General features: G+C 41.6%; 1 long non-coding RNA gene across 1 annotated transcript; it reads right to left on the reverse strand.

Annotated features, from left to right (window-relative positions):
* Window positions 1–2,309: 2,309 nt before the first annotated feature.
* On the reverse strand, window positions 2,310–20,288 carry LOC309665629. Its single transcript, XR_014266593.1, has 2 exons — window positions 8,801–20,288; window positions 2,310–8,465 (listed from the first exon to the last, which is right to left on the reverse strand). It is a non-coding gene; the product is annotated as an uncharacterized lncRNA (long non-coding RNA).
* Window positions 20,289–21,810: the final 1,522 nt, after the last annotated feature.

Consider the following 21,810-nt stretch of genomic DNA (forward strand, 5'->3'; position numbering starts at 1 on the left):
AGACTGGCTTCCAGATAAACATTTTATTTTTTTAATATAAAGGAAGAAAAGTATGGAAGCTTCGCTTCAAATGACATCTGTAAACAAATAAAAAGATTAATATATTTTTTAAAAGTGCTTGTCTCATTCCCACCAGGGAGAAGAGAAGGAAAGAGGGGGGAAAAGGAAGGAAGGAAGAGAGGAAGGTGAGGGAGGGAGGAAGTCTTAAACTTAGAGTATTTAGGATGCTGGCTTTTTTTTTTTTTTTTTTTTTTACAGTATTTAGGAAATGTAGATAGATGTCAAAACAAAGCTAGGTAACAAGATAAAAAGTGATGCTTTATCATTTCAATTTATTTTTGAAAATAAAATGACCAAGCAAATTCAAAATTCCTTCTTCTTCCTATGTCTTCGTTTCTCACAGCTCACTTTAAATCAGCAGTGCACTTGTTTAGGATTCTAATTCGAGACCCTGAGTAATTTACAAGCTCTAATGGAGTGCCCCCAAGTTCCCGAATAGCGGTTATTAACAAGCAACTGTCATGGTAGAGATTTCTGTAAACTATTCTCTGAAACAGTATTCCTTCCCAGTTATTCTTAAAAGCAATTTAAAATCAATCATGTTTGATAGAAGAAGAAGGATTGTTTTCTAATAGAGTAAGGCATTATTAAAAATAGGAACGGGATCTCAAAGAATGCATTGTAAAATAAAAATCGGAGGCAAGAGATCAGCCTCATGGGCTTGTGCTATCACCATTTTACTGTTGTTTCTACAGCCCAGAAGTCTTTACATTACCCAGATCCACGTATTTGGTTCTTTCATCTCACATAACTCATTATGCTACCAGGTGTTTCTGTAACAATTTATTAAATGTTACTCCTTGCCAACAGTTCTGCTGCTCTGTGAGCCAGCTTTTGTGTCTTAACCCCAAGAACTATTTCATGTCACAAGATTGTGAACATACACTTCGATAACATTAAATGTCTCTTAACTGTGTGCTGAAGATACCATTCAGGTAGTAAAGGGCTCGCAAACAACACAATGGACAAGAAAACAAAGCCGGGCTGGGTCAGACCGCGGGGCGCAGACCAGTCGCTGCAGACAAAGGAGGGCCGACGCTCCCCTGGCGCATGCGCTGTGCCAGCAGGATCAGGTGGCGCCCGCCAATGAAGTTGAAACAGCACCGCCAGGCTGCAGTCCGCCAGTCCTGGGTACAAATGCTGCTCTGCTACTCACTAGCTGTGTGGTTTGGGGCAAGTGGCGTAATCTCTCTTAGCCTCAGGTGCCACCTGGTAAAGTTATTGTGAGGACTAAAGAGAAACACGTGTATAGCTTCTTGGTATGTGGTAGATGCTCCATAAATGGTATTGGTTATTACCACACACCTTCATCCCTCTAATCATCATCCCAAATATGTAAGGGACGTCACCATGCAACATCACTGTCTGTAGACTGATCATGTAGAAAACTAAATTGAAAGACAAATTTAAATAATACCCATCCCTCTTTCAGAAATTCTTTTAGAATTTGGAACGTCTGAAAATGGAGTTGTGTAAGTGGGTTGTCCGCTCTTGTGCTTTATCTTGCCTGTGTGTTCACTGCTCTCTTCCTCTGTTCAAACAAGAACAGAAATTCAAATCTGTGGGTGTACTAAAAGAGCACAGGTCTTTAAAAAGCAGCATGGGTGAATGGAGCAAACTATTCAGCAGCAAAAAAATTCTATATATAGAGCTCTGAACTCAGAGCCACCCAAAATTTCATTCTAACCTTAACATTCTGAATTAATCAATCCATCCTAAATCAACACTTCAGAGGCAGACATAGAAGCCAAATATAATACTTCCCACATACCATCCGCTTTGGAATGTTGTTCAAATATTGATGAGTTTCGAACTCAGTGTGTCAGTATAAAGATATTATAGGCCACATCCGAAAGCCAGACTTGATGGGGGTGGGGGGAGGAAGGGTCAAAGACAGATATTTTCTATACACATTTCCTTTCTGAAGCTATATGGGAATGTCAAATAATATCACAGATTATTCATTTTACTTTTCTTCCTCCCCAGGAAAGGATATTTCTGGGACTGTAAAAGTCTGTCTGCAAACTGACCTACCCTGAAGACAGCAAAAAAATCTTAGAAAATTAAAATACAACAGTGCATTCCAGGTCCAAAAATACACACAGACATTTAGCTAGCCCCAAAAAAGAAAGGAAAAAAAACCAAAAAAACAAAACAGCCTATTGCAAAGAAAGGTATTTTCCTGGGAAAATTCTGCCTCTGTGAGGATAATGGTCAGGCATTTTTCCCTATCTTGCTATTCCTTAAACATGGGCCTGCCAAATACTGTCCTTCCCCTGCTGCAGTTAACTAACACACACACACACACACACACACACACACACACACACACACACAAAATGCCCTGGACAGGTCTAGTCTTAGCTGGACCCATAACAAAAGGAGTCATGTATCCTACCGCCTTCCCAGGAAGGCTAATGGCAAGGACCTGTATTTATGCTTGGTGAGGCTGGCATGGGCTAAAAGAGGAAACATCCAGGCGTGGATGTTCTGGTAGGCTCAGAAACATATTTGTAATTAACACATTAAGTGTTAATTAACACTGTTAATTACACAGACTGTGTAATTAACACATTAAGATTAAGTGTCAGTAGTTTATATTTGGAGAGGAGGTGGGTAGGAGGGAGAAAACAACCACAAGATGTAGGAAAGTTCAGGAAATGTAAAACAACCCGGGAAGCACATGTCCGTTTCAGAAGACGGGCATTGTCCTCCTCTGCTGTGTCCAGGGTCTCAGACAGCCTCCACCGCATACAGTACTTAAGAACCACCAGATGGAACTGAAAGAACAGTGGAGCTGTTGCAGCATTTTCCCATGGGCTGCGTGGATGCCGAGGTAAGTGCCTGGAGTGGTTGTTACCTCTGGGAAATCTGCCTAAGTGGGCCCAGGAAGTCACCACCTCCTACATCTAGCCCTCAGCTCATCAGTCCTTCATTGTTAGTTCTGTACCAAGTTGTCCTCTTCAGCCTGTCTGGTAAAGAGCCCTTGAGGTTTCTCACAGCACGCCTCCAGTAGCCCATCACTTACCCACATCCAAGCTTAGTCCAGGGGCCTTAAGGAAGCCCTAGGTTCTCTGGTCAGGACCAGCCTCACCTATGGGTCTGTCCAGGTATGATTTTAAGGTAATATGAGTAGTTTCCTCCCCCACCTTCAGTGCACCTCACTCATCTTCCCCGGCTAAATGCTTCATAAAGTCATATCTTTGAATCGCCCTGTCCAGAAGCTTCCTTTAAGATGCAAATACATGAAGGCAAATTTTTAAAAAGCATTTTAGCTATGTCAGTTCTCTGAGGAAATGGGAGGCTGGGGGAGAGGGAGGAAGGAAAACTGCCTACGGAGGGGTGATCTAAGTGGGGCACCCAGGAGAGGCTCTGGGCAACCCAGGAGAGCGGGGAGCTCAGAGCTGAAAGAATGGGTTCGGGTGACAGGTGATTAAAAGGAACTGCAAGTGTGAGAATTAGGGCAGACAGGGGAGGCCACATTTCTCCCGTCTCCTCATTTTAGGCCCCAGCTAAAGTCCAGAAGACTCTGGAATAGGTTGAGCAAGCCTCTTATAGAGATTTTCCATTCTCCCACAACTGGTCTGTTTTCAGTGATCTAAAACAGGGGTTGGTAAACTATGGCCCACAGGCCAAATCTGGTTCAACACCTGTTTTGCCCCTATGAGCTAAGAATGGTTTTTTTCATTTTTTAATGATGGGGGATAAAATCAAAAGAAGAATAATGCTTCATGACACATAAAAATTATATAAAATTCAGATTTCACTACTCATAAAGTTTTATTGGAATACAGACACTCTCATTTGTTTACGTATTTTCCGTTCTCAAAACCTAATATATTTACTATCTAGCCCTTTACAGAAAAGGGTTTTGGATCCCTGATCTAGATCATGGTTAAGGGCATGAGCTCTGTGGCCAGTGGTCCAGGTGGATTCACTGACACTGATTAAATTCTCAGGCAAGTCATTTACTTTCCTTATCTGAAAAATGGGGACCAGTTCTTGGAGAGTGAGGGTAAGAACCAAACTAAGTGCTTAGCCCAGAGTCTGGTGTATGGTAAGTGTTCAATAAATGTTAGCTACTTTTGTTTTAATGTGATTAGACACTGGCACATAATAGTATTCTTCCACGCCTCCCTGCCCTCCATTCCAGGTTTAGAATACATCTTGTTCTTGAACAAGACTCTGGAAAGTCATTCAATTCGGTATAGCCGCCACTACCAAAAGATTTCAGGAAAAGCAATTGCATAACAGGAGTTGACAGTCATTTTGCACCAACAACTAACCCCTAGAACCTCAACCTTCTGCTTATTTCCCATTACTTAAGTAAAAGCAAATAAATCATCTTATAACCACTTGAACAGAAAAAGTTAATTAGGGCAGAGAAGTGATATGACTCACAAATAATTCTAACAAAGTTACACCGACTCAGGCAACGTGAGCTGAAATGAATCACCGCTTAAAGAGCTCTCTCATCTTGGCAAAAGCAACCAGCTGGAAGTTAGGCACCTTGGGGTAGAAGCTCGTTGCTTCAATTCAAGAATTTCCAGTTTTTTAAGATGCTCATTGGTGTCATCTGAGGCATATGTGAAGGATTAAATTAAAGAACAAACGTTGAAAAAAAAAAAAAAGAACAAACGTTGGAAGGAACAAAGCTGAGAGTACTTGAGGGTAAAAAGGAAATGGGAGACTTATTGAGGGGGCGAAATGAAGAGAGGGTCAGCCCCTGATGCAGGCGGATGGGTTACACGGCCCTCCGCCAGATGCTGACCTCATAAGAACCACCAAACACTGCGATGGAGGTGGAATGGCCTTAACTTTCCAGGCTTCTAGGCTTTGGGTTAAAATAGGAGAGTGCGGAACAGAATTCTAAGGACCTGGGTCAGTTAACCATTTCGTGAATTCTAACAAGAAATGTGCCAGGCCGTCTGCTGAGTATTTTGTATGCATTATCATATTTAACCCATGCAGTCCATTTAGGTAGGCTGCCTTGGCTACATTTTACAGATGAAGAAACTGAGGATTAGGAAAATCAAACAACTTTCTAAAAATCACACCCCTAAGCAGCAAAACCGGAAATTTTTTAATTTAAACTTTTTGACTTAGCAGTACATGCATGTGTAACTATAAGGTGTATAGTGAAAAATAAGCAAATAAATCTCCTTTCTTCCCTCCCCCAATGGAGGAAACTGCTACTGCTTAGTTTCTTTTGGATTCATCCAAAGAAATTTCATACATTAACGAACGTGTGCGCACATGATCTTTCACTCATACAAGGTAGAAGAGTAAACACACTGCCCTATAGCTGTTTCTCCCCCTCAACCCTGAATAATATTTTTTAGAGAACTTTCTGTGTCCGTGTATGTAGAGCTGAAACTTGAACCAGACTACACAGCACCCAAATATGTGCTGATGACCATTTTGCCCGATCGCCTCTGGGCACCAGTGAGAAGGTAAGCTGAAGGCATGGGTGCCAACCTCAGTGTCTGGGCTTGTAGGGGGAAATTCTCATTGAGCATTTGCTGTTTCTAGGGTGCGGCGGTAAATCCAAAAAAAAAAGGAGCAAGACCTAGCCTTTTTGTCCATTCATTTGAAGTTAAGAAGCATGCATCTGCTATCAATCACTCAATCAGGGAGTTACCCAGCACAGACAGAAAGTCACTGAGGTTCAACGGGAGAAATCTGGGAAGGTGAGAACCATTCAGAAAGAAAGGGAGGAAATGCAGGTGGGAAAGGGAATGGCATGAGGAAGGGGGAGGCCGGTGGCTGGGAGGCGGGTTTGAAGGCCCACGGGGAAGGTAGAGCCAGGGCAAGTGGAACCAGCTTTTTGGCCATGGTGTGACCACACACTGTTGCTTGTGGGATGTACTGGAAGTACTTTGTTATTAATAGCGGAAAGAGTCTCAGCTTTGTCTCCGCTTAAAATACTAAGCCGGCTTCCAACTGCAGTGATTTTATAGGAGGTTTATACCCCGCTCCCAGTTCAGGTTAGAAGTCACTTGAGAAGCTTTTCCACTACTCTTCCCAAGGCTGAGAGCCCCACCTTGCCCCAGATATTCTGAAGGTGTACTGGGGGAGTGGCATACTGATATTTCCACATGTAGCTCAGAGAGGCCTACCCCAGTGTCGCCCTGCTTCACTAGTGTGGTGAGCTTCCTTGAGTGCAAGCGAGAAACTGCATCATCTGCGATCCGTAGACGGTGTGGGGAGATTGTGGACCCTGAAATCATTTGCAAATAATGAAGGTTAGAGCTACAGCTTCCATCAGATTTTTGACAGAGACTCTAGATCTGCCTGGATTTTGCACCTAAAGACTCTTTTTGATGAAATAGAATAGAAAATATCAAAGGGCAAAGATATGATGGATGTATTTGTTTGTTCACTGGGCATATTTATACAGGTATGAGTTTCCACATAAAATGGGTTTCTCATACTGAGTCATGGTCTAAAAAGTTTGAAATCCAGAATCTGCTCTAGAATATGCTACTTTCCAGAATACAGCAATCTATTCCAGAGAAATCCAAGCAACCGGACCATGCCCAGGTATGCAGACCTCACATGCACAGGAAGTTAAACCTCTTTAGGGAGCCACACATCATGAAGGCCAAGAATGGAAGGAAAAGCCACGACTGGTGACTAAGAGCACTGAGGGAGTGCATGGGGACACCATAGTTCAGGACTGGGTGACAGAGAGTTGGCATCTAACAAAGCAGCATTGGTAATTCAGGCCATCTAACAAGACAGAAATGAATGGGGCCCCTATCCACATCTAGCTTATGTGCAGCTATAGTTGATTTGAATTTGACACAGGTGGGCCGGCCTCGCTGGGCCTCCAACCTTAATGTGCAGAGGAATCACCTGCATGATTGTCAAACATGGATTCCCGAGCCCTATCTCCAGAAATTCTGACTCAGACAGGGAAGGGAGAGAGGGAGATGATAAGAGTTCACAGCCCACCCATAAGCTGGAAACCACTGGAAAAACAAAACATTCCATTTCCATGATGACAGTTAGGGCAATTTCCATCTGTTGGTAAGTACGCATTAAGCAACAGTAAGGAACTAGGAGAGTGCTGGGCACTGATCGTTTTTTAAAAATATATCTTAGGGCCTTGTGTTAAGGAGCATGTAAATGAACTTTGTGTGTGTGTGTGTGTGTGTGTGTGTGTGTGTGTGTGTGTGAGGGCCACTATCTGCCTAACTAATACGTGTCTTAAACCATAGTTGGTTCTTTTGACAGATGAAGTGTGTGTGTGCATGTGTGTAATTTAATTAGGAAAGGCAGGGAAATGGGGGAATTGGGAGAGGGAAATGGGGGAATTGGGAGAGGGAGATGACAAATGGATAAAGGCACACACGTTCCTTCCTCTCCTATAACATTTCTGGAGCAAGATTAGATTTCCTCTATTCTTCTACAGTTAAAAAACGATAGTGATGTGAATGAGGTCAGGGAGTTCCTCGGAGCGCCTTTCTTAAATAGTAGCAGGTGGAGTAACAGTCACAGAGCAAGATAGTGGAGTGTCAGATCAGGACAAGGAGATCACATATCCAGAGCTGACATGAACAAGAGCAGAGAGAGGGCCACTATCTGCCTGAAAATATGTGACAAACTATAGTTGGTTCTTTTGACGTATCACGAAATAGAGAAACAAACTTTAGGATTCATTTTACAGTAGAGGAACTAAAGGTCAGCTATGGTAGATTATTTGTTCAAGGCCATATGTGTGGAGCCAAGACTTGAACTCAAATCCTCTTTGATGAATATATTTGACCTACACTGTTAATTACAAGTGTGAATGGCTGGCTGGCCACATATGTAAAAATAAAGCTAAGACCAGCACTTACAGTACAGTGCATACCTGGAACATGGTAGGCACTCAATTATTTGTCAAATAAATTACTGTCTCCTTTAAAAGATACACAGTGTTGGGTCAGATGGCTGTGAAGGGCCCAAGTCTAGCACCTGATGGCTTCTCAGTGAAACATGGCTGGTAATCAAACAAGCTGTATTGATCCCTTATTTATGTGCTCAGAACAGTAATAATAAAGCTAACACTTATTGCACACTTTCAACGTGCTGGACACTTCCTTAACATATATTAACTTAATCATTACAACAAATCGATGAGGCAGGAACTGTCATTATCACCATTTTACAGAGGAGGAAACTGAGGCCCAGAGAGGTGAAATAACACAGACTCTTTCTTCACAGAACTTGTAATAAAATTTTGAGAACAAGTAAATTCTAACTTATGGCTGTTGAGTGGGATGTCTTAGTGCAATAGGAATTAAGGATTATTAGGGTAATAGGAGTTAGCCCTTCAGAAAAATCATTATAAGCTGCAGAACTGGAGAAAAGCTCATGGTGGGCGTGAGATTATTTGCATCTTAAAATACAGGCAAGGGCTTCCCTGGTGGCGCAGTGGTTGAGAGTCTGCCTGCCGATGCGGGGGACACTGGTTCGAGCCCTGGTCTGGGGGGATCCCGCGTGCCGCGGAGCGGCTGGGCCCGTGAGCCGCAATTGCTGGGCCTGCGCGTCTGGAGCCTGTGCTCTGCAACAGGAGAGGCCGCGATGGTGAGAGGCCTGCGCACCGTGGTGAGGAGTGGCCCCCGCTTGCCGCGGCTGGAGAGGGCCCTTGCGCAGAGGCGAAGACCCAACACAGCCATTAAATAAATAAATAAATAAAATTTAAAAAAAGAGTATGCGTTAAAAAAAAAAAAAAAAAAAATACAGGCAAGACTAAGAGGTAGGAGAGGGAAGCATAAGGGATAAGGGAAACAGCATAAAGGAAGGCACAGGGGCCAGGATGCAGAGGGGATGGTCAGCCTGGGATGGAATCTATACATCAGGGATTAGTGAGGAGTTAGTTTGGATAATAGTTGGTGGAGTCAGGTTATAAATGACTTACACCAGGCAAGGGAGTTTGGCTGATTATTTAAGAAGCATGTCTGTCTTCTTGAGTAGGAAATAGCCTAGCAAGGGCTATAGAGGACATTAGCTTGGCAACATCCTGTAAGAAGAATGAAAGAGGGACTTCTCCGGTGGCGCGGTTGTTAAGAATCCACCTGCCAATGCAGGGGACACGGGTTCGAGTCCTGGTCCGGGAAGATCCCACATGCCACGGAGCAACTAAGCCCATGCACCAAAACTACTGAGCCTGAGCTCTAGAGCCCGCGAGCCACAACTACTGAGCCTGCGTGCCACAACTACTGAAGCCCACGTGCCTAGAGCCTGTGCTCTGCAACGAGAGAAGCCACCACAAGCCACCACAATGAGAAGCCTGCACGCTACAACTAGAGAAAGCCCGTGTGCAGCAACGAAGACCCATTACAGACAAAAATTAAAACAAATAAATAAATTTATAAAAAAAAAAAAAAAGAAGAAGAATGGAAGAGGGCAGCAGCTTGAATGCCAGGAGATCAATATGGCAGCAGCTGCATTAAGCCAGGCCTGGAGGCAGTAGAAATGGAGAAAAGAAGACACATCTGTGAGACTGTGTTATTAAAAAGTGAGTAACCATGGTGAGTTCTCCTGTCAGCCAGGCCCTGTGCTAAGAAGCTGAGAGCTCATCTTGTGGCATCGGCACAGCAACCCTGACAGCAGGGATGTTATTGTCCCCATTCTGAAGAAGAGAAAACCAAGGTCCTGACTCCGGAGCTTGTGCTCATAGTGACATGAACAGGCTCTGGCAACAAATAGATGCCTCAACTTCTTAACAGGAATGACTGTTTTGAATGGCTTCAAAGCCAGTTGAGGGCAGGGAGGCAGTTGGAGGTGATGGATTCTGTTTGGGGTTAGTTGGGTCTGAGCTTACAGTGCATTTGTGCAGAGAGTTTAAAATACTAGATGAAGAGCAGAGCTCATCTCTGAGCATTGAGTCCGGCTTAAAGATGGTGACTGTGCCTAGGACGGCCCTGGGAGCTTTCCTTGACCATGCTTAACCTTTGCATCCAAAAATCTCATTTGATCCATATGACAGTCCTAGAAGTGAGTATTGCTTAGTCCCTGTGAAAGGTAACACACTGCAACTTCAGAAGCTAGCCGGTAGAGAAGCTGGGTTAGACCCCAGTCAAACACTTCCTATTCCAGAAGCTGCGCACATCAGGACATATGCTGGCTGGACTAGAAATGAGCGATCCTTTCTCTGCTCCCTTCAGGGACTTTTCACTGCAGGCTGCGGATTAAAAGGAGTCAGAAAACAGAGTAGACAAAAACACACCTTTTCTGGAAGAATTCTGGCTTTCTGATCCGGGTGTAGCCAAGAGAAAGTCTTACTAAAGCAGCATAGCGCAGAAAACCGTATGTGTAAATTTTCTTCCCTTTTATTGAACATTCGCATTCCATGATTAAACAACAGCTCTTTTAAAATGTAGACAGCATAAACTGTGACAGATTTGTCCCTGTCTTGCAAGTATTACCCCTTCAGGAGCCTTTGGATCATCTGGAAAAGTAAGTTTGCCAATCCACCAGCAGATGTCTCTGTTTTTCCTAAATGAATAGTGCTCGCTCTGTTCTCAGCCACTACATTTCAGATCCAATTAAAGAAAACCCTTTCTCAACTTGTCCCCAGAGATCCCAACACGCTTTTGTCTAAAAGCAAAGAATTTCCTTCCTCCTTAATTTTTAAATGAGAAATACAATGAGTTAGTGTCTGTATCTCCTAAAAAATCAGCATTCAAGTCTCATTTGCCCATATCTAGTAAATCTTACAAAACCAAGCTTATACTAAAGAATATGCTATCCTCAACTTTAGTCCTTACTATAAATCCTACTCATTGGCAAATTTTGCTACAATTGGCAGAAGTAGCTTAAGGAACGTAGATTCATCCCAAGGATAAAAGTTGAAATTCTGGGCTCTCAAAGCAAAAGTTTCTGAATGGACCACCTTTTGTTAATAATTTAAAAAGCCCAGCTTGAGTAGAGATGGAACACCCTCTTTTGAAAGTCCCTATAGTAGAAGAGCTGCTGAAAAAGAATTTAACCTTATGATGGAAGTAATTTTTCATTTAAAATATTCCCAAAGTACAATTCAGAGGTTCTGTTACTTCCTTCCTGCTATGCCTTTTCCCCTCAAGAAATATGAATTTTAAAATTAATTAAAAATAATAATATTTGCGAGGCTTTTCTCCCTAAACAAATTGGGGTCCCATCTTTAATATATCCACATGGGCTTTGAGAAATGGCTTCCCCGTGTCAAAGCAGGCCAGTCCTGCTGGAACTCTTTTCAATAAGCATGACCCTCATGAGACAGGGAAACCTTCTCAACCAGAACCTCTGAATGTCAAGTGCCAAATACTCAAAACCTGCCCCAGGCAAACTGTTCCCGTCAAGATTCAGGTTTCTATGGTGACACATTCTTACATCCTGACCACTAAGGCAAACTCATCGATTCCTATTTCATCACTTAAAAGCACACGTCCACATAAGAAGGAGCACGTTAGGAAGAGACTGACCCTAATGGAAATAAAGCCTCAAGAACTTCCAATAATTATTCAGATCTCACAATTGCACTTAAAATTCTAATTCAGTTCAATGAATCAACTTATATTGAAAAGCACATTTTCAAATGAAAGGCACATCAGCCCAAACACAGCTCTGTCTTTTTCCATCAGAATCCTGGCCTGAGCCTCTCATTACTTACCTCTCCGGGATGTAAAAGAGAGTCATCCTTGGATGCGGCATTGATCCAATTATCCTATGCTAAGCATATCTAAATCTCACTTTTTCACAATGTATCGTTCTCCTTTGTATTCAAAGGAGACATAGAATACCCTCATTCTGGCTCAAACTGTACTAATGAGTGACCAGAATTCACTGCCATGTTGGATGACAGGGCCAGCTGTGCGTTAGATATTTCCTTTCACTGGAAATAACAATGAGAATGTGTCAATCAGCTGGTATTTTGCCACCAATGGCATCTCACTATCACCTCCCCTTTTTTATTTTTAGCTGTTATGTGACAGGTGAATACCATCCATCTATTTCAAATGCTGCTCCCCTTATTGAAGCTTTTAGGGGAATTTAGAGCTGGTAAAAGGTGCTAGCAATAGAGGGGGTCACAGCTCACACGGCAGAGCTGGTCACAAAGTCAGGACAGGCCTAAGAAGACTTGGGGGGAATGGAACGGAAGGCCTTCTAGCTCTGTAGCTGTTATATAAAAGGAACGCATTTCTCCATAGCAATCTCCACTCATGGCCAAAGGGGGAAGGGGCTGGAGACCTAGCAGGGAGAAGCCCAGGGGAAGGATATGAAGTTGTGTTCCCGGCAGCCAGGCAGACCCCCTTAGAACCTGACTCTATTAATACTTGTAGCAGCGTGGCCTTCAGCAAGGCACTTAAACCCGTGGACCTCAGTTTCTTCATTTGTTAAATGGGAATAACAAAATCCATCTTGCAGGTATAACTGATACTTTTCTGCAAACAGTAAATGGATACATTTTTCAGTAAATGTTTTAATGAAGTATAACATATATTGCTACATAGAAAAGTTGCACAAATCATAAACTCAGTGGACTTTTTTTAACACACCCAGGTTAAAAAATAAAAAACATAGCCAGCACCTCACTCCCTCCCAAGAATAACCATTTTTTAAATTTAATTTTTTAATACAATTTTAAAGATTGCTTTCCCAATACAGTTATTACAAAATATTGGCTCTATTCCATATGTTGTACAATACATCCCTGAGCCTATCTGACACCCGATAGCTTGTACCTTCCACTCCCCCACCCCTGTATTGCCCCTCCCCCTGCCACACTGGTAACTACTAGTTTGTTCTCTATATTTGTGAGACTGCTTCTTTTTTGTTTTATTCACCAATTTGTTGTATTTTTTAGATTCCACATATAAGTGATAGCATACAGTGTTTTTTCTCTCTGACTTATTTCACTTAACATAATGCCCTCAAAGTCCGTCCATGTTGCTGCAAATGGCAAAATTTCGTTCTTTTTTATGGCTGAGTGGTATTCCATTGCATATACATACTACATCTTCTTTATCCATTCATCTCTTGATGGACACTTTGGTTACTTCCATGTCTTGGCTGTTGTAAAGAATGGTGTTATGAACTCTGGGGCACATGTATCTTTCTGAATTAATGTTTCTGATTTTTTTCAGATATATTCCCAGGAGTGGGATTGCTGGGTCGTATGGTAGTTCTATTTTTAGTTTTTTGAGGAACCTCCACACTGTTTTCTACAGTGGCTGCACCAACTTACACTCCCAGCAACAGTGCACAAGGGGAATAACCACTATCTTGAAAAATAACACCATAGACTAGTTTTGCCCGATTTTGAACTTTATGTAAATGGAATCATACATGATGTATCCCTTGTATCTGGCTCTTTGCACTCAGCATGATATTACCTGGGAAACAGCCATGTTGCTGTGACAAGCCGTAGGCTGTTCCTCCTCACTGTTGCATACTACTCCATTGTATGAATAGACCACAGTTGTTCAAATCATATTCCCTTGCAGTCTGCTTCCTCCAAGGCTAAGCCAGGTGGTGTGTTTGTTTTTTTTTAATAACAGCTTTATGAAGGTATAATTCACATACCATATAGTTCATCTGTCTAAAGTGGCTTTGAATATATTCACAGAGTTGTGCAACAATCATCACAATTTTAGAACATTTTCATCACCTCAAAAAGAAACCCGTACCCTTTAGCAGTCTCTGCCCACCTCACCCCCCCGCTACCCATCCCAGCCCTCAGCAATCACTAACCTACTTTCTGTCTCCATAGATTTGCCTTTTCTGGACATTTCACCATGGCTTTATACTGCGGCAAACATAGCAGGGACTGCCTAGAACACAGAGGCCAGGGAACAACTTTGAATTTTAAATCTGTCTTATTTTTATGTTCATGAAATAAGACAATGTTCATGAAAGCCAGATATAATTGAGAGATGAAAATTTCTAAACTCCTTTAGCTCCTGTTTAATATACCAAGAAGGATTAAAGGGGTGACAGAGGAGGAAAGAGAGGCAATCCATTCTGTGTCCCAACCTTCCCCCTTCTCTGGGCTCAAGTTCCAAAGGGCAGAGGGGACTCTGTGAAAGGGGACATTGAAGGGAAGGGGGGGTTCGCATGGCATCCTCCCCCTCCCTGCTAATGGACAGTCTCCCCAGGCCACCTTCCTAATGCGTGTGCACATCAAAATAAACGCATGCTGCAGCAGGGTTAGCCTGACATTTGCCTCCCCAGCTGCCCTGTTACCCTAGAGTTCAGAGAGTATCCAGAGGTTCTCAAATGTCCCTGAGGTGCGTGTGGAGGATGCAGGAGGGAGCCGAGGGTCTGGCTGAGGAGCTTGGCATTTGTGGCCCCCATGGTAGGAGTGAGGAGGCACTATAGCTGTGGGTCAGAGGGTAGACTCTAGAGCTGTTCCAAATGGGAGTCACAGCCCAAATTTCAGTGGGATCCATACCACTCCCCAAAAGAGACAGGGTCTGCTCAGCGGAGACGGTCACCATGCCCTGAAGGAGGTACAGTTCAAGCAGTGGGTACCAGCAGATTAAGCAATGGGTACCAGCAGAATGGGGAATGGGACTGGACCAACCAAACATAACTGGACACCCAAGGGTCAACACCAGGCCACAGCCCCTTGCCCCCTCTCATGCCGTGAGGTTTCGTAAGCCATCTGTCCCCCACAGAGATGGCATCTTGGAGAGTTGTTGAGGTGATGTAGAACTCTGACCATTTTATCTAATAGATAATGGGATTTATTTTTTTTAAAAAAAGATTCACTTATTGAATTGGACTCAGGTTGGACTTAAATATAGGAGTTTTCATATACTTAGTAGAATGGAGATAATAAGATCAGATTAGTTATAAGGAAACAAAGATACTACGCTTTCTTGCATATATGAGTGTAATAGTGTGAAGTCTGCAACCTTGATGTAAAAGATGTTTTTGGAATTAAAGTGTTGAAAATGCCTAACATAAATACTCAGTAAAAAGTAGATATCACTATTAGTATTATTTCACCATCCTCATCATCATTACCACAATAACTCACATAACCCAAAGCAATTCTGTTCTCTTGGGCATATTAGAATACCACCTCCCGTTAGATAGCCTCAACCAACAGAGGGCAGACAGCAGAAGCAAGAAAAACTACAACCCTGCAGCCTGTGGAACAAAGACCACATTCACAGAAAGATAGACAAGATGAAAAGGCAGAGGGCTATGTACCAGATGAAGGAACAAGATAAAACCCCAGAAAAACAACTAAATGAAGTGGAGATAGGCAACCTTCCAGAAAAAGAATTCAGAATAATGATAGAGAAGATGATCCAGGACCTTGGAATAAGAATGGAGGCAAAGATCGAGAAGATGCAAGAAATGTTTAACAAAGATCTAGAAGAATTAAAAAACAAACAAACAGAGATGAACAATACAATAACTGAAATGAAAACTCCACTAGAAGGAATCAATAGCAGAATAACTGAGGCAGAAGAACGGATAAGTGACCTGGAAGACACAATGGTGGAATTCACTGCTGCAGAACAGACTAAAGAAAAAAGAATGAAAAGAAATGAAGACAGCCTAAGAGACCTCTGGGACAACATTAAACGCAACAACATTCGCATTATAGGGGTCCCAGAAGGAGAAGAGAGAGAAAGGACCAGAGAAAATATTTGAAGAGATTATAGTCGAAAACTTCCCTAACATGGGAAAGGAAATAGCCACCCAAGTCCAGGAAGCACAGAGAGTCCCATACAGGATAAACCCAAGGAGAAACACGCCGAGACACATAGTAATCAAATTGGCAAAACTTAAAGACAAAGAAAAATTATTGAAAGCAGCAAGGGAAAAACGACAAATAACATACAAGGGAACTCCCATAAGGTTAACAGCTCATTTCTCAGCAGAAACTCTACAAGCCAGAAGGGAGTGGCAAGATATACTCAAAGTGATGAAAGGGAAGAACCTACAACCAAGATTATTCTACCCAGCAAGGAACTCATTCAGATTCGAAAGAGAAATCAAAAGCTTTACAGACAAGCAAAAGCTAAGAGAATTCAGCACCAACAAACCAGCTCTACAACAAATGCTAAAGGAATTTCTCTAAGTGGGAAACAGAAGAGGAGAAAAGGGCCTACAAAACCAAACCCAAAACAATTAAGAAAATGGTCATAGGAACATACATATCGATAATTACCTTAAATGTGAATGGATTAAATGCTCCAACCAAAAGACACAGGCTTGCTGAATGGATACAAAAACAAGACCCATATATATGCTGTCTACAAGAGACCCACTTCAGACCTAGGGACACATACAGACTGAAAGTGAAGGGATGGAAAAAGATAATCCATGCAAATGGAAATCAAAAGAAAGCTGGAGTAGCAATTCTCATATCAGATAAAATAGACTTTAAAATAAAGAATGTTACAAGAGACAAGGAAGGACACTACATAATGATCAAGGGATCGATCCAAGAAGAAGATATAACAATTATAAATATATATGCACCCAACATAGGAGCACCTCAATACATAAGGCAACTGCTAACAGCTATAAAAGAGGAAATCGACAGTAACACAATAATAGTGGGGGAATTTAACACCTCACTTACACCAATGGACAGATCATCCAAACAGAAAATTAATAAGGAAACACAAGCTTTAAATGACACAATAGACCAGATAGATTTAATTGATATTTACAGGACATTCCATCCAAAAACAGCAGATTACACTTTCTTCTCAAGTGGGCACGGAACATTCTCCAGGATAGATCACATCTTGGGTCACAAATCAAGCGTCAGTAAATTTAAGAAAATTGAAATCATATCAAGCATCTTTTCTGACCACAATGCTATGAGATTAGAAATGAATTACAGGGAAAAAAACGTAAAAAACACAAACACATGGAGGCTAAACAATACACTACTAAATAACCAGGAGATCACTGAAGAAATCAAAGAGAAAATCAAAAAATACCTAGAGACAAATGACAATGAAAACACGACGATCCAAAACCTATGGGATGCAGCAAAAGCAGTTCTAAAAGGGAAGTTTATAGCTATACAAGCCTACCTAAAGAAACAAGAAAAATCTCAAGTAAACAATCTAACCTTACACCTAAAGAAACTAGAGAAAGAAGAACAAACAAAACCCAAAGTTAGCAGAAGGAAAGAAATCATAAAGATCAGAGCGGAAATAAATGAAATAGAAACAAAGAAAACAATAGCAAAGATCAGTAAAACTAAAAGCTGGTTCTTTGAAAAAAAAAAAAAAAAGAATACCACCTCCCAACATGTTTTTTTGAGAGTTTGTGTTTGCTCCTCTTCAAGGAGCAATTAATGATGGCTGTGTTAACCCGACAACCTTCCCAGCCTCCACCTTTACCCACACCCCTTCTTCCTTTGCCTTCCACACCTCTAACTCCTCAGCCCAAAGCATCTTGGCTTTCTTCTGGGGAATGTGGTAGTCTACAGCTAGGGCACTTCACTCAGTTAAAGAAAGAAACCAGAGGGCTCCAAGAAATGGAAGCTAGACGGAGATGTTCCTTTAAAGTATGTGTGTGCCAGTCTCCTCTCCCCAACCCCAGAAAAAAAAAAAAAAGTATGTGTGTGTCTGTGTGTGTCATTACCAAGGCTTCCAAAACATCAGCAAGTGCAGAAAAAATAAGTTACTTTTGAGCATTAATGATAGCTGAAACCCAGAAAATCTTTAATCATCTGCACCTACGTTGAGCTTAATGTATACATTTGCTTAAATAAATCATTGCATACATTACCTGGATTTATCATGCCCTCCTTTCCACTCTATCATTGAGCATCATAAATTTGGAGTCCTTCTCTCTTTTTTTTTTTATTGCAGCATAGTTGATTTACGATGTTGTGTCAGTTTCTGGTGTACAGCAAAGTGATTCAGTTATACATATATATACATATTCTTTTTTATATTATGGTTTATTATAGCATATTGAATATAGTTCCCTGGGCTATTCAGTAGGACCTTGTTGTTTATCTAGTTTATGTATAGTAGTTTGTATCTGCTGATCCCAAACTCCTAATTTATCCCTCCCCTACCCCCTTACCTCTTTGGTAACCATAAGTTTGTTTTCCATGTCTGTGCAAACTCTTTCTCTTTTGCCTGACCTTTGAAGGTTACCAAATTTCTATTCCCCGTCCCCCCTTACCACCACATTTGCTGGGATGCAATATAATTCACCTTGGCAGATCCAAAATCATCTATTCCCTATATCCCTCTTAAAGACACTTCCACATCCTGTGCCTAGGGTTGCCATATGCTCAGGATTTTCCAGTACAACCCCGGTGTTGAATCTCTCTTCCATCAGTCTTGTGAATTTACTCATATTTTCCATACTACCCCAATTTGGGATTCTGAAAACATGGTCCATACTCATTCCAAAAGAGGCCAGAGCAATTTTCCCATAGAAAAGGGATGGATTTACAGAACCTCATCACAGTTCCCTGCTATTCCCCAGGGTGGATGTTGAAAAGCCCACTTTGTGAACCCAGCTGGTCAGAAAATCAAACCGAGAAACCAGAGTATTTAATTTACTGAGCTGTGAACTGGAGCATAATGAGTTACTTGGTGCTTTTCGGTTACCCACAGACAGAGCCGGACTAAGCAGACAAGACATCATCCCTCGCTAGTAGCTCCTCTGTGAGCAATGGAATATTGCACCAGCTGACTTTTCTTCTCCATCAAATGGGGCCAACACGGCCGTTATAGGACATAATTGCTATTTACAGAGAACCTCAGCATCTTCGATGAAAGGTGTCAGAGCTGGGTAAAGCTTGTCCAAGATGAGCTACCACTTTGATTAGTGGAGCCCAAGGAGGAAAACTATACCCCATGTCATCTGAGAATTATCCTGCCTGCTGGGAGAAGCAAGGTTTCACTTTACAGAGGACTTGCAGGGATTTTTTGTTCTCATTTGAATAGTGTTTACAATCCTTGAATTTCACTCCAGGTCTGAGGTTAGAGGAAATCCTCCAACACAAAGGGAAATCCAACTCATTAGAACCATAAGGCATTCAAATCATTCTTTCCATGTAGCCAAGCACAGAGTAAGTGCTCAGTAAATATTTACTACATGGCCCAATAAATTACTTTATTTACTCAGATCTGTCCTAACATCCATGAAACAGGTCCCGAGAACCAGCTTGGCGTAACAGTTTCAAATCACAAAAAGATGAAGAATCCTACGAAATTACATGATTATTTTGAGTTATAGAAAATGTTCATGCTCCATTAAGAATAATTTAGAGAGCCACACATGTATTCCTTCAGGCTGAAGATGGCATGCAAACAACAACAGGCTGAGACGTGGTTCAGATTATATTATTCGTGTCTAGAGACGCTACGTCATGGGACAGATGTTTAAACAAATCCATTCAAACTTACACACCCTCATGAGTGCAAACCTGAGGAGCCTACCCTCTTCTTCCAACAACACCACCACTGCTCAAAGCATTTAAAGGTTCCTCTTTATATATGTATAACTGATTCACTTTGTTATAAAGCAGAAACTAACACACCATTGTAAAGCAATTATACTCCAATAAAGATGTTTAAAAAAATTTTAAAAACTTAAAAAATAAAGTAATACTGCGTGGTACCCATTCCATGGGTCCCAAATGTCCAGGTTCAAGGAAATCTTAAAAAAAAAAAAAAAAAAAAAGTTCCTCTTTAGAAACTTTATATGGATCCTGAGGCCTAGTCTTTTTAATATCTGTTACTGTGACAAATCTTCATATTTGGAGGGTAAATTTGATTCTTTTAGACAGGTAAAAGGCATTAGGAACAAATGGGTGATTGAGTATTCTAGGTTTAAAGCCAAAAGGGGGATGTGATTACCATGTAACGAGACAATTTTCTAACGTAGCTGATAAACTGGCCCTAAAAGCAAATCACAAGGAGCAAGTCCAGAAATGGTTTTTGAGGGTTGATTTGGTCAGTCTACTGACTTCCAGAGAGGGGCCAGAACAAAACACATCATAAGTGTCATTACACCGAATACCCATGTGTTAGGATTTATCATTTACCATGAGCTTCAGCATAACAGACCCTCCTTCACCCTTCTTAACTCCCCCTGTCCCAGGTCTCTATACAGGTCCATGATGTGTACAGCCTCGAAAAGCATCTAGGAAATATAATATTGATACCATTTTTTGTAACGTTCTACAATTAGTAAAGTATATTTTTAAATACTTAACAATGAAAATGTATCAATAGTCCTCAATTTTGGTAAGTCCCCCCAAATCCACAAGAGCCTCAAGGTAAAGTATGCAATTTAGAGGTAAAGGTGGCAACTCAGTATCAGGAACAGGGATGTGATCTTTCAACCATGTTATTTAGGCGTGAGTGAAACCTCCTTATCCCACACAAATGCTAAGCCAACAGAACAAAAGGGGAAAACAGGAAGTTAAAATACCACAAGAAATGTAAAACCCTAATTCCAAATTATCTTTGTTACTATCATTAGAGTCATCATTTCTTTTTTAAAAAATATTTATTTATTTATTTATTTGGCTGCACCAGGTCTTAGCTGCGGCATGCGGGATATTTCAGTAGCGGCATGCGGGATCTAGTTCCCTGACCATGGATCGAACCTGGGCCCCCTGCATTGGGAGCTTGGAGTCTTAACCACTGGACCACCAGGGAAGTCCTGAGTCATCACTTCTTAACATTTCTTACCTCCCATCCTTTTCACCCAGGCATAATTGTGGCATCAAATATCCACAACCTACAAGATACCTGTGAGCAACCAGAAGAAATTCTAGGCCACCAACACTCCCCGAGGACAATTTTGGAAACTATTGGAGGTGAGGATTTAAGTAGTGTTTTCTGGTGGCACCAGGTAGAGTGGTGCACGTGGGAAAGTCTATGGCACTGGCTTAGTATTACCTTGCAGAGACAAGTCATTCCCCAGTGGTTGTCAAAATACATACCAAAGATCAAAATAATAGCTCTCTTCGTGCATATAGCCATTTGCACATGGAATTTAAATGGCACCCATTCCTTTTCCATGAGTGATAGGACATAAATGTCTCCTACTGTGGCTAACTGTCCCCGTTTACCCAAAACTGTTCTGGTTTTAGCACTGGAAGTCTCACACCCCAAGAAATCCCTCAATTCCAGGCAAATTAGAGCAAATCATCGATCACAGGAAAGAGGTGCCCATCTGAGGCCATAAGATATATTACAGCTGCCCACGAAGAATGGAAGACAGTTCTCCTGACATCATCTGTCAGGTCCTCTTGTCTATTTGGCTGGTGCTCACCTCCAAAAACTAATCTTCCCAAGCTTGTGACCTAGCAGGTTAAGAGAAGAAAACAAAGGCAAGTTCTAGGCCCCAACTTCACCGTGATGCCTGGGCCATACCACACTGCCACCCTGGGCCTCAGAGCCATCAAGTGTAACTAAGGAACTTACACATCATAGTTTTCAAACACCAGACGATAATTTGATTTTCATGGGTCATGAAATCAATTTATTGGATTGCGGACAGCATTTTTTTTCTTTTCTGGAACTATTATTATTTTTTGAACTTTATTGAAGTATAGTTGATTTACAATGTTGTGTTAATTTCTTCTGTGCAGCAAAGTGACTCAGTTATACATATATATATTCTTTTTCATATTCTTTTCCATTATGGCTTGTCACAGGATATTGAATATAGTTCTGTGTGCTATACCATAGGACCTTGTTGTTTATCCATCCTATATGTAATAGTTTGCCTCTAGTAATCCCAAACTCCCATTCCTTCCCT

The sequence above is a fragment of the Balaenoptera physalus genome, assembly GCF_965194825.1.
Source record: "Balaenoptera physalus genome assembly, chromosome: 8".
In the NCBI taxonomy this organism is placed as follows: domain Eukaryota; kingdom Metazoa; phylum Chordata; class Mammalia; order Artiodactyla; family Balaenopteridae; genus Balaenoptera; species Balaenoptera physalus.